This window comes from Alligator mississippiensis, chromosome 5 (assembly GCF_030867095.1).
Source record: "Alligator mississippiensis isolate rAllMis1 chromosome 5, rAllMis1, whole genome shotgun sequence".
NCBI lineage: Eukaryota > Metazoa > Chordata > Crocodylia > Alligatoridae > Alligator > Alligator mississippiensis.
Window position 1 is genome coordinate 62,521,792 of NC_081828.1, and position 17,692 is coordinate 62,539,483.

Consider the following 17,692-nt stretch of genomic DNA (forward strand, 5'->3'; position numbering starts at 1 on the left):
ACTTTCTATACAGTTGTAGATGGATTTTTTAAATTCCAAATGAGAATAACTAGACTGAGTCATTCTCAGGGACCTGGGGACATTGGTCCTTCTCTGACATCTCTCATGTTATGTGATAAAACCACTCCTATGATTAAATGTCACTTGGATTATTTTCCTGGATCAAAATGAACAAGTTGTTCCAAGTTTTGTAATAGATCTCTTAGGAGATTTTTAGACTCCTAGAAGAGTTTTTCTTATCTCCTTCCCCTTCTTCAGAAAGATATCTAAGAGCTGTTGAAGTGTTAGAAAGCTCTATTAATGACAACATACTTAAATATACTCACAAGTTGGCTGTGTTCAGCTTGAGTGGATAAGTTGGTACCTGTCCAGTTGCCAGGATTTTGTCTGCTATAGGATGACTCCTCCTTGTCTATCCTATACCCAAAGCATAATACTTCTAGCCTCATATAATGCATTTACCTTGCTTTGTGTAAAATCTCTTTCCTTCCTGTCTTGGGCCTTCTTTAACACTGACAAATATTTAGCATCACTTCTGCTCATGATGAGACATGTTGTTTATTATTAGTACAATGCTGTCTTGAAGCTCTTATATGTTCTCTATAGAAATCTTTTGTCCTTGTATAAACTTTTGTGAGTATTTGAAAAGGTAAATTTCTTGGTATCTTCCTTTTGTCTGTGATGTTATGTGTGCATTTTGCCTAGCTATGGTTTTTTGGGGGTTTTTTTGGACCTCCATGTAATAATACTAGCAAGTCCTCTATTCATGGAATAGGGTAAGTGTCTAATCAAGGAACTTGATTCCTTATGGTTTTGTAATTCCTGTGGATGAGGATGATCTTGTCTAGTTCAATCATTGGAACCATAGGTATGGTTTATTGAGAAAACTATACAGAAAAAATGATGTTCTCTTTCCCCAGCATAACTCAGTCTAATTTTTTTCTGGGACTGGTTTTGCTATCTGTTACTTGGTTCGACTGCATCTTGGGTATAATCCTGGCTGGCCTGCTACACATTACAGGTATCATGCAATTAACTGGTTAATGGCAAAATTACCTTGAGACCAGTGACATGCGCAAAGGAGTTCTCATACCATTAAAAGCTCCAATGAGCTTCAAGTTAGACCTTGAAAATGTGTACCAACTTCGTAGCTATTGAGCTTTAATTTGCATGTGTAACAGGGTCTCCCATGTGGCTGAGAGCCCCGTCAGCTGACAGGACTCCCAGCTGTAGGGGGTACCCTCCCCATCTATGCCTGGGAGTCCAGAAACAGGGGATTCTCAGCCCCAGCAGCTGCCAAATCTGGATCCTGGCAGCATGGGGACCCAGAGTCCTGGAGCTACAGATGACCCAGCTGGGTCCCAGCAGCTTGAAGGTGCAGCTGCCCCAGGGGTGCATGAAACCCCTAGGGCTGATGGATCATGGCTTCTGTTATCCCCCAGGCCCAGGTTTGCATAGGCCACCCCCATGGCGGGCAAGTCCTTAACTGAGGAGGGTCCCAGCTGCAGGAGTTTGCTTCATGCCAGTCTAGAGGGAGCTCAGGATTGGGCTGCCCCTGCATCAGCAATAAGGTGTGATGAGATCTAATGCACGATTCCACAGTCAAATCTCCTGCCATGCAGGTGTGACATGGCGGGAGGCACAATTGTGTGGCTCATACATTAGATCCCATCACACCTGTACCTGCATATGTAGAGGGGCCTGCAGTTACACCATCAAGGTATGTGCATCCATACTTCCTGGAGCTGTGGTGTTAAGGTCTAGTTTGGAAGTTTACTCCCTGTGAAGTTTAGTTTTTGCAACCAATTTCTGCCTGAGAAATTATTCTTGTTTTTAGATCACTATCACTAGTGCATTTTTTTCTGTTAACTTTTATATTTTACAGGGACATGCACAGGACCTATTGCTGTGATAGGTTATTTGGTATAGTTATGCCAGGTCACACTTGCATTCACTTCCCTCTGTTTCAGAGAGTTCAAAGTGTATATCTGCTCCTGTGTGACTTACTCCCCAACAAGGTTAAAATCCCTCTGCATGTTTCTTTCCCCTCTGATCTTTTTGTGATTTCTAAGCTTGAGATGCAATTTGATAGATATCTTTGCCTTGTGTATGCAGCTAGCTATTTGATTTAGAGGCTTTTCTTGAGATGGGCACTTTTTAAAATTTGCCAACTGATACAGAATAATCTCTTCCATAGTTGAAACACTCCTTCCAACTGATTTTATATTTTCTTTACAGTTGGTTTAATTTGTAAATGATAATCTTGTAAATTCTTTACTACTGCTTGTGCTGCTGTTGTTAGTTCTATGACATTGTATTAGATTACATTAATTTTTGCATTCATCCATTATTATTGATGCCACAAATGGTCTGTTCTACAGAATATCCTTTAAGAAAATGTTCAACTAGTCTTTGTAGTTCTGCTTCATACACAGCTACAGTCTCATCACATTTTCTCATCATATTCTGAAACTGAAAAAGTGTTTGGCTTTGGTACATAATTCTACACAAAGATCTTTTGCAGTTCTAAACTTAATCTCCGGGTTTCTGAAGTCATAACAAACTTCTCCTGAAGAGGGAACATATTTTACTGAGCGCAGAGGAAAATTGATTGCTGTTTGTCATAATCTATAAGTGTATTTGCTGTACAAAAATTAAAGGCCAGTCTTTCACTATACTGTTCCGATCCTCATTTTCTTGTATTAATATATCAATTTCCAATAAATTGCCATTTGTATGTTTTATATTTGTTCCAGTTTTGTAGAAAGTCCCATTCAGATCCACAGTGGGTACATCTACATGTGTGGTGGACTGTGCAGTTCATAGACTTCATAGGCTTCATAGACATTAAGGGCTGGAAGGGACCTTGTGAGATCATTGAGTATAGCCCCCCTGCCATAGGCAGAAAGACTCCTGGGGTCAAATGATCCCAGAAAGATAAACATCCAAATGCCTCTTGAACAAATCCAGAGTAGGTGCTTGCACCACCTCTGGGGTGGGGGAAGTCTGTTCTAGACCCTGGACATTTGAACTTTAAAGAAATTTTTCCTTATGTCTAATCTAAACTGGCCTTCCAGGAGTTTGTGGCCATTAGACCTTGTTATCCTTTGTGGGGCCCTGGTGTATACTGTTTTCCCAGGTCCTACTATGCAGTCCCATAATTGCATGGTTATTTTTAGATGCTACTACACAGTAGAAACAAGACACTACTCAGTAGCTCATTATTACTGCAAAATATCTTTGCCATCATGGTTTGTGCCTGGCAATGCTACTGCACTGTAGCAAAGCGCTACGGCACCATAGCATCTTCTGTAGATGCACCCACTAACACAATTTAACTAAAATTCTGTTGTAAATTTACTACTTTAACTGCTTCACTGGGAATGTCTATATGAGACAATGTGTCTCCATAGCAATGAGCAACATAACAACTGGGAAATCTGGTGCATGTGTAGATGTACCTAGAAAGCACGGAAAAACTTCCACTGAATAAGCATGAGATAAAGGAAGAGAGGAGCATGGCTTCATCAGATAGTGCTTTGGGTATTCCAGTTAATGTCATAATGACCATGTTACTACAAGAGAGTCTGCTTTCTTCACTGTTCCAAGTGTTGCTTTTTAAAGCTGTTTGGTTTGATAGTAAGGTAATTAATATTTCAAAATAATCAAGCCCCATTTTCTGTAGAATGCAGAAGGGGTTGAAAAGTTACATTCTCCTTAATTCAGTGAAAAGGTCTTATACTATATAAATAAAAGACCTTTGATTCATTGAGAAGAAGTCAAGTAAATTAGCAGTTATCCTGGAAAATTAAGCTATGGATATTCAGAAAAGTGATGACAGATTCATAGATTATTCTTATATAGCTCTTCTTTTCCGGATGAGTCAGCTTTTCTCTTACTAGATTCTCCCATGTTTTAATGGGTTATTTTAATGGTAGCAATAAATAGGGCTTGAAAATATTTTTGAACAGGTTTATCCTTTCATAATATATTTGTTGGAAAAAGCCTTCACTGTATTTCTTTTTGTAGATTAGAATTTAACTTAATACATCACCTTCACTATTACAAAAAATTGAAAGGGGCTTGTGATACAATGAGTCATGTTCTTGTAGTGCAGGGACCCTGTAAGCTGGATGTGTATACATGTGCATTAGATCCAAGATAAGTTTGCTTGTGTGTAAAATACTCGTGAGTATACAGTCCTGGGCAGGCGTCCACATGTACAGGGAAGTGGGAGCAGATTTGCTGCTAATGGTGCTCCTGTTTTGTGGGGCCCTGCAATGGCTCTAGGGTCCTGCAATGGCTCTCGGCTCCCCCCTAATCTCTAGGCTGTCTCTGGATGGTAGCTTGGAGACAGCTGTCTCCTGGCTGGGGCTAGGACATTGCACTCTACCCCTGGGGGGCTGCCTGGTGCCAGGGCTGGGACAACATCTCCTTGCCAATCAGCAGAGAGCTCCTGGCCCTGGCTCCCAGGTCAGGGGCAGGGGATTTGGATAGAGCTGCAGTGGTGGGGCAGGTCCCAGTCCCCTTCCCTGAACTGCTGACTCACTGCTAGAATCCCCACTGGTGGATCAGAGCAGGGGGATGGGACCTACCCCAACCCTGAAGTTTTTTCCAAGCCCCATGTCTTGATCACCTGATTGTGGCACAGGGCTGGAACCTGCCTCTGACTGGGACAGTTCCCAGCCCCGACTCTACAATCACAGGGTAGGGGCTGGGGAGCCTGTTCCTTGTTCAGCTCCATGATCATGATCACCAGCATGTTGCTCCCAGTGCCAGTTCTATGATAATGGGGCCGACACTGGGAGATCTTTATCTCTGAGCCTGAGCCCTGTGGTAGAGGAGCTCAGGCTGGGAGTAAAAGATCTGCCAACACTGGTCCTGCTGTTGTAGAGCTGGTGCTGTGAGATAAGGATCTCCCAGCCCCCTGCTTCCAGATTGCAATGGCAAAGTGGGGGCTGGAAGATAAGGATCTCCCAGCTTCTGCTCCCAATGATCTCGGAGCAAGGGGCTTGGAGCATCCTGCTGCTGGGGCAGGGGGACATGGTCTCTGCCTGGGCTCCAGTGGCAGAGCCCACCCTGGCAGCAAGCAGCTCCAGGGGGCAGGGAGCAATCTCCTGGCCTGGTGGCCAGCTGACTGGGAGCAGATTTGCTTCTGGTCAGGCATCTAGTTATGTGCTACTGCACAGTAACTAATTACAAGTAAATTTGTTACTTGCACTTGCAGGTCGCAAATGTACTCATGATTAGCGAGGTTTACTGTGCAGTAAGTGTATGCACATGTAGATGCACATTCTTACTGCACAGTAAACTATGCTACTGTGCAATAAAGCATCTGATGTAGATGTAACCACCACTGTGTATGCAGCAGCACCTTGTGTAGATATACCCAACAATGCATATGCAGCGTGTACCCTCCTGGGGTAGGTGGTTGTGGGGTGAGGGCACCTAGGAGGCAAAGCCTGGGGACAGGAGGCTAGCATCCAAGCCTCTATCCATTTCCCCATGGGTGTGTATGCCACAGTAAGCCCCACAGGTGCGGGACTCACCCAGGGGTAACAGCAGCTGCTGGTCTCCCAGTGTGCATGGCTCCCCCTCCAGAAGCTGGTTTTCAGGATCAGCAGGGCTGATGCATGGTCCTAGCCCCGCTGCAGGCAGCTCTGGCTCTGATCTCATGAAGCTGGGGCTAGCAGTGGGCCTGGGGCAGATGGGAGGGGCTGGGTGGTGGGGCACCCAGAGTAAGGGGCAGGGAAGGGCCTCCTGGCTCATGGAGTTGAAGCTGGACCTCCACTCAGGCCCATGAGGGGGCCTGCTCCTGGGTGGTGGCCAGCTTCCAGGGCCAGGCAGGGCTATGGTCAAGGGCTGGGCAGCAGGCAGCATGAAGGCAACTGCCAGGGCCAGGATGGTGTCCAGCACCCAGTGATCATTATTCATGGATTCCATTGCCCTGGCCATGAGTGCGGACTGCTCGCTCTGGGCCTCCACATTCTTATACTCCAGGGCCAGGAGCTCCACTGAAACTCCTGGTCCACCTGGTCCCATGTGTCCTTGAAGGTGATGTCCTTTGCCTTCTAGGCCCAGCATGTCTGCCAGAGGATCCTCTGCAGCCATCACCAGCCAGTCCAGGAGGAGGGACCTGTCCTGGGTCCTCCTCTGATGGAGCTGGTGCATCCATAAGGCCCTGGCTGTGGGTGGTACTAACCTTGACGCTGTAGCCCATCTGCCAATGGTGGCTTCTCCCCTGCGTGCAGATGCAGGGCCTGCAGAGCCACGAGAAAGAAGCTGTTTGTGAGAGTTTGCAACATTTATGAGATAAGATGCTCTGTACTAGAGGCCCATGTGTTGTCTGGACTCAAATCAGGGGTTGGCTGCACACGGATGCCCAGGGACCATGGTAAGTTGGCCGGGTAGGCCAAAGGCCAGGTCCAGGAAGCCACCGGCTAAGCCCCCCATCCTCACTCAGTTGCAGACAGCACCTCTACCTTGCCCCACAGTGCCACAAGGTCACAGTCTCTTCCTGCAACCAGTTGTGGACCCAGAAGGTGGGGTGTGACATCATCGGTGAGGCCATTGGTACTCCCGTGCAGGCTCTCTGGGCCTGTGCACAGCTGCTGGGCTGTTGTCTGTAGTGCTCAGTGCAGGGGTACAGTGTGGGACTGGCAGTTGCACAATAAGGTAATACCCCACAGAACCTGCAGGATCCAGGCAGGCTGCTGGGGGTGGGTTGTAGGCAGCTGGAGCTGGCCCTGTTGGCCAGGAGCTGTCTGCAGCTGAGCCCAGGTGCTGGCAGGCCTGGCAGGAGCCTGCAACACCCTGCAGGCCTGAAGAGCACAGGCTTGGCAGCTGCATGGCACTGTGGTGGGGTGGGGGCATCTAGGAGGCAAAGCCTGGGGACAGGAGGCTACCAGGGTGCAGGTAGTCTTACACAGTTGGCCTGTGGCCTCCTCAGGGAGACACAATAGCCTGGTGTGGCCTCAGGCTCCCTGCATGTACCCCAGGGCTCTGAGTGCCATAGAACTGGTCCAGCCCTGGGGCAGGAGAGGCTCCCAGGCCCAGAGCCCTGGGGCTAGCTTCAGGCTGGCCCCGTAGTGGCAGGGCTGACTTGGAGCAAATTTTCTCCCAGTTGATGTCTACATGTGCATTACAGTGCAGTAACTACTTATGAGTAAATTTGCTACTTACATTTTCAGGCAGCAAATTTATGTAGTGGGTTCTATTGCAGCATAAGTTTGTGCACGTGTAGATGTGCATGCTCACTGTTCGGTAAAATACGCTATTGCACAGTAAAGCGTCTTGCGTAGACATACGCATTGAGCATCTGCTTTTCACAGGCTAGAAATAATGCTGAAACTCTGCTCATAGTGAGAATTGTTACAAATATAAAGGTACATTATGCAGAAAATATGATAATTTCATAGGTTACTTTAAAATACCTGAGTATTGAAAGATTAACTTAATTTTCTCAATTGTAAAGCAAACATTTATTTAAATTATTAGCAGAATACTCTTAAATTATAATAATCATATAAAATACTCATAATCTTAAAATTATGAATAAAATTATATGTGTATTTGGAAAGTTTTTGTGGTGTTTGTACAACATAGGTATTGGTTTAAAGTGGGTTACACTGTATTTTCACTCTGACAGCTAACCTTTATGATGCATTTTAATTGGATACAGGTGCCAAATAATTAAAATGAGCTTCAGATAGCTCCTGGGCTGTCTGCCGACTGCTTCACAGAAGTGCCATTGCCTGAAGCATCACCTTCAATTTCAGAATCGGAGCAAACTCTGGTCCAGAAAGAGTCTGCTGATTCAGCTGGCTCCAAGTAACTTGGCAAAGGTAAATGCCTAATGTAAAAAAGTGAGAATTCTTTTTTCCCTAGGTACTGTCCACCAAAATGTATATTGGTGGATCTTGGCAACTACTGAGAGGTCAGATTCTCAGGAGATTCTCTCAGAACAAGATTTCTCAAGAGCTCAGCACACACACATAAGAGTAGGCTTTCAAAAACTTGTAAGTCCCATTTGACAATTTGGCCACCAATTTGACATCCAACTGGAAACTCTTTTACTGATTGTAGATGCCTTGGAAAATCCAGCCATTGGTATCACAGAGCACACTTCCTTCCATTTTAGGGTCGTATTTGTAAGTGAAGCATATCCTTCAGCTTGACTAACATTGCCCTTTAGTTTCTCTCCAGGGTTTATGCACTAAATTTATTTAGAGAATCCAGTCATATCCCTATCAGTTTCCATTGTGCTAGTCTAAATAAGCCAAACTGTCTCTTCTTTTCATATAAGCGCCCTTTTCCCTGATCACATTAGTAGCCTTCTTTGCACCTGTTCTGGCTTGAAATCATTTTCTTGAACACAAATTTTAAAATTTTACATATATTACAAATGAGATCTTGCCAATGTCTTGTGCAAAGACATTAATAACACCCATCTGTCCTTGAAATATACATCTTCTAAAAGACTGATGCACTCAATTACATTATCTTTTTATGGTTGCATCATATCAATGCCATTAGACATTAATTCACCTAGGTCTTTCTCCTCCTCTATTTTTGTCAAGTGTGTCACCAGCTTAAGTTGAGATTCTTGTTATTGCATCTAACTGGATAACATAGATCTTTGTAGTATTGATATTTATCCTATTTCTATTATTCTCTTCCTCAGGTTCATTCAGATCTTCCTGAATGTTATTAAGATATTTCTTTGTAGTGATATTGTGTCTCAACTTTGCAACATCAATAAATGTCATTAACACACTCCTATTTTTATGCCAACTTCATTAATGGAATTATATATTAAAATTGACCCTAAGTATAAGTCCTGAGGAACTCTCCCTCCACCCTAAGTTATCCTTTTAACACAAGGAATTATCACTCCACCCCAAGATAATATCTTACTTTACCATTTCTTTTTTCCAAATGTCCTTCTCCACCTTAAGTAATCATTCCCCATTGAGTACTGTATTAAATGACTTACCAAAATCCAGATATTAGGTTTATCACATTTTTGTTTAGAGAGTCAGTTGTATTATATTTCATTTTCCATTTACCTTCATATCTTTTATAATCCTTTCCTTCAAAATTTGTTCAAAATTCTTGAAGGGTACTGAGGTCATATTAATGACCCTATAGATATTTGAATCACTATTTTCCCTTCTTCAGTATAGATATTATATTTGCTATTCTCCAATCATACAGTATTACAGCAGTCTTGATAGGTTTGTTAAAGATGCTGGCCACTCAAGCTGTGACTGTTTCTTTCAGGGTTATGGGATAGAGCTAATTCAGCTTTCACACCCTGAGTTCATTAAACTCACAGGGCACATCCAGATGTGCGTGGATATTTGGTTCCCCAGGGACAAGTAGCAGCAGCGCACTTTACACCACCACTTCTTGTCCTTGGGGAATGCCTGTGCCACATGTTTGGTGTGCAACAAGTCACCCCGAGTGGCATAGGGGAGGCTGGGGCCAGCAATGTGCTGACCCCAGCAGCCTTACCTGGAGTCCTAGGGGCCTCCCAGAGCTGCAGCCATGGCGATCCTGCTGGGTGCAGCCTGGCCAGCAGCTGCAGCACAACTCCATTTTTTAGCAGTGCATGCTGTCCGAGCGTGCACTGCTTTGGGTTTTTTTCCATGGTGTGTTTTTTTTTTGACCCCTGGCCAGGGGTCAAAAATGTGGAAAAAGAAAACAGAGCAGCACATACTTAGGCACCGTGTCCTTGCAGCATGAAGAACTCCAGACTGCGGTATGTGGCACTGCAGATGTTTGCAGAGCCACGTACCACATGACTACGCGCATCTGGACACGCCCACTGAATTTAGCTTTCCCTTGTAAAAAATTCCCTTTTTTAAACCCTCATCTCCATTATCCCTGATTTTTCTCTTTATTGAAAAATGAGGCAATGTCATAATTTAATTTGGGGCCATGCATTTATTATCTATGATCACTGCATATTGGCCCTGCTTTATCTGTCCTTGTTATTTATTTTATTTTATTTAATTTTTTGAAGAACCTGTTACTGTTTCTGTTAACATTTGTTTTGTGAGGTTTAATTCAGCTTGTCTTCTTGCAATGTTAACTTTAGCCCTATAATTTCTGGCTTCTAATACAGAAAGTTCTTAGACAATCAGGTCTTTTGTCTTGTGGGCTCACTGCTTACTCCTAATATTGTCTTTGAGATGGTTATCCTTCCACTTAAGACAGGAGCCTTTACCTGGTAGCTTTTCCCCTCTTTGCCTGGGATTTCCAGCTATTAAAAAATACATCTCAGATGACAAAGTGTGTGTGTGTGTGTGTGTGCGCCCATGCATTTGTGTGGGGTGGGAGGGTTGCTTTAATATGATGTATCACCAGATAGAAAAGCTTGTGTCTTTCTATTGCTAGGTACTTTCCTATAGAGGGTTTCTGTTATATTGCCTTGCAAGTGACACTAAATCTTTTTTAAACCAGTGATGAGGTTTCTTCCTACGCTTTAGTCTATCATACAATGCCAAAGGTAAAATTTCTCATTTAATCTTATTACTGGTGCCAGGGGATTAATGTCAGGTGGCACTTGTGGTGACAGTGAAAAGATTAAAAAAATAATTCCATTAAACCTGTCTACTGCATTTGATATTTGAACCGTTAATAAAAGGGATTACCTTCTTTGTAGGCTGTGGTAAAAATAAGCTCAGCATAATTGTCTTATGAACCAAAGGCCTGCTTTTAATTCCTGAAGATTCTAGTTCATAAAGATGCCTGATTAAGACATTAATTGAGAGTTTAGCAGTATTAGCTTATAATGGGGGGAAAAAATCAACATAGTTCCCTCATTTTTTGATGGTGATCATTACTGTAGTTTAGAAGTGTGTAATAATAATAATAACAAAAATATGTCATATACTAAAATAAAGTCCTATGCTCCCATATATTCTGAATTCTGTTATGTCTCAGTCCAGTTATTAGGAGGAAAATGTCAAAAAGATGAATGAAGACAGAAGAACCAAAGTAATTCAGAAAAATGCTTCTATTAAATTTTTGTTCTCTTTTTAGTAATTGTCCATATTCTCATTTTCCAGTAGTGAGGAACAAATAAAGGGAGAGAATCCTCCAGCAACTGTTATGTATTACATGAGAACATACAATTGGGATTGATATCATTTCAATCTAGCATATTCATAAAGGATACTAGATCTGCCCAATTCCTGGAGGCACTGGATGCATTTGAATTGTTTCCCTGACACTCCATTACTGAAAAGAGGAACAGAAAAACTTTATTATTTTGAATGTGACCAGAATTAGGGTTCTTCTCTGTATAACATAACTATTAGGCTTTGCCTCTAAAAAAGTTGGGTGAAATTGATTTATATGCACAGAGTCACCTTAAAACAGAAGAAGTGAGTTATGATGGTATAGTTTTGTGTGATGCCTTGACATTGGTGTGATTTTTAGTCAGAAGTCAGAAAAGAGTGACTGACTTTTACTAAAGTTTAAGAAATATTTTTAAATGTTTCCTAAATATTATCTATGTAGAGTATCTTGGGCACTGTTGGCACTGTATCTATGACCCAGATACCTTGGTCTGGGCAGACCCAAACCCTTAGACCAAACCTTAGACCTTTCCATTTGATAATAGGCTAATTTTATTGATACACAGTGATAGTAGATAAGAATAATGCAAACAATTCTATATAATCTACCAGTCCCAGGGTTCACAGAGTTAAGGTACATCTGACCAGTACACAAGCTTCACTTTGAGACTCTCTCTTGAATGTCAGATTTCAGCAGCGTGGAGGTTGGAAGCTGAGGCCCACACTGTCCCCTACCTCCCTCCAAACTGGGGTGTGTAAGATGGGCTGGTAGTATGCCCTCTGTCCATTGTGGCCTCAGGCTTCCTTCTTGGGGATCCGCTGCTGCTCTGAAATTCCTCCTTTTGTTTTTTTTTTCTCTCTGTGATGACTCTTCATCTCTGGCCATCACTGATTAATCTCTCTGTTGTTGTAGAACTGTTCACGTTCTGTCCTGTCAGCATATTCCTTTGTTTTGCAAACCTATCACATGCTCACATTTTAATTTGAGCTTTCCAGGCCTTCTCCTAATTTGGTCTATTCCCCAAAATTGGAAATCCTAAGGGCTCTGCAGCTGGGCACTGTGACCTGGTGCCACCTTATCTCATGTGTTGGACCAGTGTGGTACATGCCTTTAATTTCTGTGCTTTGTTGGCTATGTACTTAGGACTCAGAGGCCTTGTTTTGAGGGGACCCACCCTCAGACCAACCACGACCTTTCCATTCAATAATAGGCAAATTTGATACACAGTGATAACAGAAAAGAAACAATACAAGCAATCAAACAGTTCTATATCTACCAAATCCTAGGGCTGTAATCAGAGTCAAAATACATCTGGCCAGGACATAATCTTCACTCTAAGGCACTCTTTCTTAGGTATCAGATGTCAGATATCAGCAGTCTAGAAGTAGGATGCCAAGGCCCACTCCCCACATCCAGTGGGGTGTAAGAGATGGGCTAGTCATGTGCCCACCATGGTGATGTTGGGGTTCCTTTCTGGGGGACGGGGATGGGAATGGGGACCCATCTCAGGGAGGAGAAGGAGGGATGGGACAAAGGAGAAGGACCCTTTGTTACTCTCAAGTCTCTGCTTTTGTATTCTGTTTCCCTCCTGATGACTCATCATCCATGGCTATCTCTGGTTAGTTATCTCTCTGTGGACACACTGTCCATGTAGACTTCTGGGCCTTCTCCTAATTTGGTCTGTTCTCCCCCAACTGGGACTCAGGTCCCCCTGCTCTGAGGCCTTGTTAGCTGGTGTTACTTTATCTCGTGTTATGGGCAGTATGGTACATACTTTCTCTGTTCCCAGACTATGTGTCCTTGTTGTGTTAGACAGCCTGTCTGCTTCCAGAGCAGTGAGACACTTTGAGTGTGAGACCCAAACTATTTAGAAATCAATTAACCCCTTCTGCCCATCATTCTAAATACATATATCTATACCTATAAGCCAATTCATCAAATGCAAACCTTTAAATACCCCTTGTAAGCCAACAAGCCTATGGGTTTGTTTGCTGCTTGCCTGTCAGACAGCAAACCTTGAAAAAACTTTGTCACAGACAGACTTTTTAGAAATCAATTAACTCTTGCTGTTGCCCTGGACTGTTATTCTAATGCATATCTACTTTACCTATAAGCCAATTCCCAAAAGCAAACCTCTAAATACCATTTTCTAGCCAACAGGCAACACAAATATTAAATAGGAATAAAGGCTAGCTTTCATCAGGGACAAAAGCTGAGAGCTTGATCCTACAAAAACATGAGTCTTTGTAGTATCAGTAGTTTGGACCAGTATTGTTTAATATCTTTATGGATATATGATATCCATTCATCAGCAATAGTTGGATATTGTTGGCAATGGACTTAGGACCCAGAGGCCTTATTCTGTATCAGCAATTGCAATAGCTGGATATTGCAGCTATTCTCCTGATGCATTTTCTCTTGTGATTGTAAAGATTGATGTTAGTCTTTCAGGTCCTGCCACAGTGGTTAGAGGTGTATGTGGTGTTAGGGACTACTATTGACAGGCTGTTTCCTTCAGTTCTGTTTCTGTTGTAACTTGAGTAACCATTTCTCGTCATGATGTTGGACTCCATGATTGAGAAGGGAATGCCACTTTGGCTTGTCTCCTGCTAATACCTCCCAAAGGTTTGGGTCAATTCCAAAAGCCTTCATATCCTGCTTGCACACATCTTTGAAGTACAATTTTGGGCACCCTACTCTCACCTCCCCACCAGCAATTTGCTCATATAGGATGTCCTTCAGGATGTGCCCATCTTCCATCCTGTGAAGATGACCAAGCCAGCACAGGCACCACTACTTGAGTAGTGCAGTGATAGCTGGCAGGTTGGCTTTGGCAATGACCTCTGTGTTGCCACTTGATGTCAAGGATGTGCTGTAAACAGCATAGATGGATGCTGTTCAGCTTCTTTTCTTGATATGCATATGTTGACCATGTCTTACCACTCTACATACGGACACTGAGGGCATAGGCTTTGTACATAAGTAGCTTAGTTTTGAGTGTGAGTTTTGTATTGTTTCAGACTTGTTTGAACAAGCTGTAGAAACTGCCTTAACAATGTGCACATTTAGCTCTTCATCTAGTGATAGGTTGTCACTCACTATGGATCCAAGGTAGCAGAACTTGTTCACTGCCTCAAGAGGTGTGTTGTCAAGGCTGATAGCTGATGACTGGAGAACACCCTGTCCTAGGACCACAGTCCTTTTGATGTTGATGGTCAGGGCAAACATCCTGCAAGCATGGGAAAGGTGATTCTTGAGTATGTGTAGTTGGTCTTCTTCATGGGTGGTGAGTGCAGCAGCATCAGCAAAAAGGAGCTCCCTAACAAGTATGTGCTTCACATTTGTCTTCACCTTTAGACATGATAGATTGTAGAGTTTTTCACTGGATCTTGTGTGAAAGTGTATGCCTTCCTCCAAGCCATCAAAACATAGTGCAGCAGCATAGAAAAGATCTCAAAGAGTGTGGGCATTAGAACACAACCCTATTTCACTCCTCTCTTCATCTCAAGCCTGTCAGAGGTTGATCCATAAAACTGAATTATGGCCTGCATGTCTTCATGGAAGCTTAAGGCAGGTGGTAGCTGACCAGTGGAACACAACTGGTTCCTCCCACTACTGAAGGTGACCTGTGGCACTCCACTCTTTGCCAATTGATTTGATCTTCTAATCTGTGACTGCTCCATTCCATGTTGTGCCCATGCAAATAGCAAAGATGGAGTGTCATCTCCATTCAGTTTTGGCTGCAATGTCCTGGGCAGTTGGTATGAAGATACTTGAGTTTCCCATATATCAATGTCTCCCTCAGCCTAGCCAGTTAATCCCAAAGGAAAGGCTGAAGCCAGTACATTTGGAACCAGCTTGGTTGCAGGAGCTGCTGGTATGAAGATCTTCAATCCATCTTCCTTTCAGAGCTCCACTCCTAGACTGGTTGCCAATGAAGGCTAGAGAGTTCAGTCCACCCTGCCATGGCATCCACCTTTTGGTGGCATTTCTTACATTGGGGTAAGGATTAGTACCGCTGTCTAGGTTTTTCCTCTGCTGAAAGCCATTTGCACCATAGAGGTTGCTAGGTTGTTTCCATCCACCCAGCTCTTAGTGTTGACAGCTGCAGGTAGTATTGTCTACTGTCATAATGGTAGGAGACCTGGTCTGGTCTGACCTGACCAATATATATATTTATTAATGGCTGGAGAAAAGGGATTAGTTTTGATCTGGTAAAATTTGAATATGTCACAAAACTGAGATTAGTCAAGTCTAAAGACAGCTGAAGAACATCAAAATGAGCAGAGCAACAACAGATAAAATTCAGTGTTGATTAATGCAAAGGAGTACTGGAGTCTAAATGAGTTGTATCAAGTCATTAAATGACTTCAGTAATTATTCTTAGTGTAACATGGAGCTGTTGGCTCAATGCTTACCCAGAAGCAGAAAGAAACAATAACATTTTTTGACACCACAAGGAATGGGATGCAGAGTGAGAGGGGCTGGGTGTATTATGATACCACTATGTAAATCAATGGTTCACCCTCAGCTGAAATTCAGTGTGCAATATTGGTCATTCAGTCTCAAAAATGATATTGCATAATTAGAATGTTTCAGAGACGGGTGACAAGAATAATCAGGGAAAATCTTCCCTAGCTTCTGGCTTGGAGTACCCTACTGCAGCCTTAGTAGGATGCAGCTTAATTTGGAGCCAATAGTACATCAGTTAATTAACCTCTTTCTGCTACCCACTTGACTTCTGTGGATTCCCTCCCTCCCTGCCCAAACTGTAATGTAGAGACCTCTAATTCAGATGTAAAAGAAAGTGAAGAAGTTCCACACTCCTTTACTTGCTTGTATTAAGTTTAAGCTGAACATAAACCCTTCATTAAAATAAAAATATACTATATTCATACAGTGATATTTATTCATAATGTAATATAGAAGTACATTTTGTTTGTGAAAGTACTTATAATTCTAAAAACTGTCCTCTGAATAATTAGTTTGGCATAATTCTAGGTCATGAATGATCAATAATTGATGCAATGGAACTCTGAATATTAAATAATGTAATATCATTCATACAGATGAAAATCTAACTCCTTGTATGCATGGAGTATGAGCTATCAGAGACCATTTCGGAGGGATTTATCACTAGTGCAAAATGAAGCATTATATCATGAATTAGAGGTAAATTATGAAATTTTCCATCTTCTCTTAATGAAGTAAAAATCAAGTTATTTTATCACACTTTACGAGAGAGTCCAGTACACTGAGCCCAAATTCTTTTTTATATGTCCTCATGAATGCCATATGCTGAAGATGAAGGGTCAGATTCTTCCAGTGGGAAAAAGGAGTAAAATGAAAATGATGATAAATTACTTCATGGAACATGACCAGCAAAGATTCCACAAAATAATGTCTTTTGCTTTTTATTAATCAGATTCTAGATGGAGTTTCCATATCTGCATTTCCGCTAAATATTGTCATTCTTCTATGAATACATCTATTTCAACTTGAGCTGTTTTATGTCTACCATATGTCTTACTCTGTGACTGTCCAATCAGAACTGCGATTCCCAATAATTTCTTGATGAGATATGACCAGGCGAGGTAACACAGATTACTATTATTATTAGATAGGGGGAAATAATATAGACTTCTTTCCTGAGTGGATATTTGTTTGTGATTTTAAGCAAATGTGGATCATCAGTGTTTGTGCCCCTTTTTGTGCCTTTTTCTGTAAACATTTTAGTAAATGAGTTCATTGGCAGGAAACACTGTATTTTAAGCAAATATTAGAGAAAATTTGCAGAAAGCAAATTCAAAATTAGTAAAACAGGAATTTGTGAACAAGAAACTTGTTTTTTCAGGGCTGCATCATATTAGTGGCTCAAAGTCCTCTCATGATTGAATAATATATCCACATCTCCTTATTTCTAACTAAGGAGCTCTTGGCTTGTAGCAGACTATCTTCTCAGTAGTTAAATGCATTATCTTGCACTTTGTACTGTGTTACTATAATACTACTACAGGATATTTTGATTTTTCTCTGTATTGATGGTACATCCTAACTCTGTGGAGTCAGCAGATTTCATAAGCATGCTCCTATTTGTTGTACTGATATAATTAAATAAGTAGGCATTCCACAAAATTCCTCCCAGTTGAAGTGTTAATTTTTTAGCATTTATGTGTTGTCAACTCCCTGCCCCTTAATTTCTTCCCCACTTTACAAGTTTTGTACTAATCTCTGTCTTCCCCTATCTTAACCATGTAATTGCCTATATAAATATCAGTCATTGCCTATGTAAATGTCAGTCCTGGGTATGACTGTAAACTGCATCTGACTGGAGGGCTTGGTGGCAATATGGCGGGGGCTACTTGTGGCAGGGTAGCTCCTATAAAATACCAAAATTTTGCAACTTCCAGAGTGAAGTGGGGATAGGGCACCTCAAAACCCTAACCCCCACTGCCTTGTGTATACTCCTTGGTTAAAAAAAGGCTAAGGGACATCACCCTGTCATGTGCTCTTGCTGAAGCAGTAGGTAGTCAGTAGCAGCTCTAATCTGTTGCTTTCTGGCAGAAGCTACAACCATGAAGACATTGAATGTCTAGACTCATAA

General features: G+C 42.3%; 1 long non-coding RNA gene across 6 annotated transcripts in view; it reads left to right on the forward strand.

Moving 5' to 3' along the window:
• LOC132250820 (uncharacterized) overlaps positions 1-17,692 on the forward strand; it is a 372,117-nt gene that overhangs the window by 278,570 nt on the left and 75,855 nt on the right. For all 6 annotated transcript variants that reach the window (XR_009462457.1, XR_009462452.1, XR_009462454.1 and 3 more), the window contains one exon: positions 7,682-7,844. This is a non-coding gene — a long non-coding RNA (uncharacterized LOC132250820). The remainder of the gene's footprint in view (positions 1-7,681; positions 7,845-17,692) is intronic.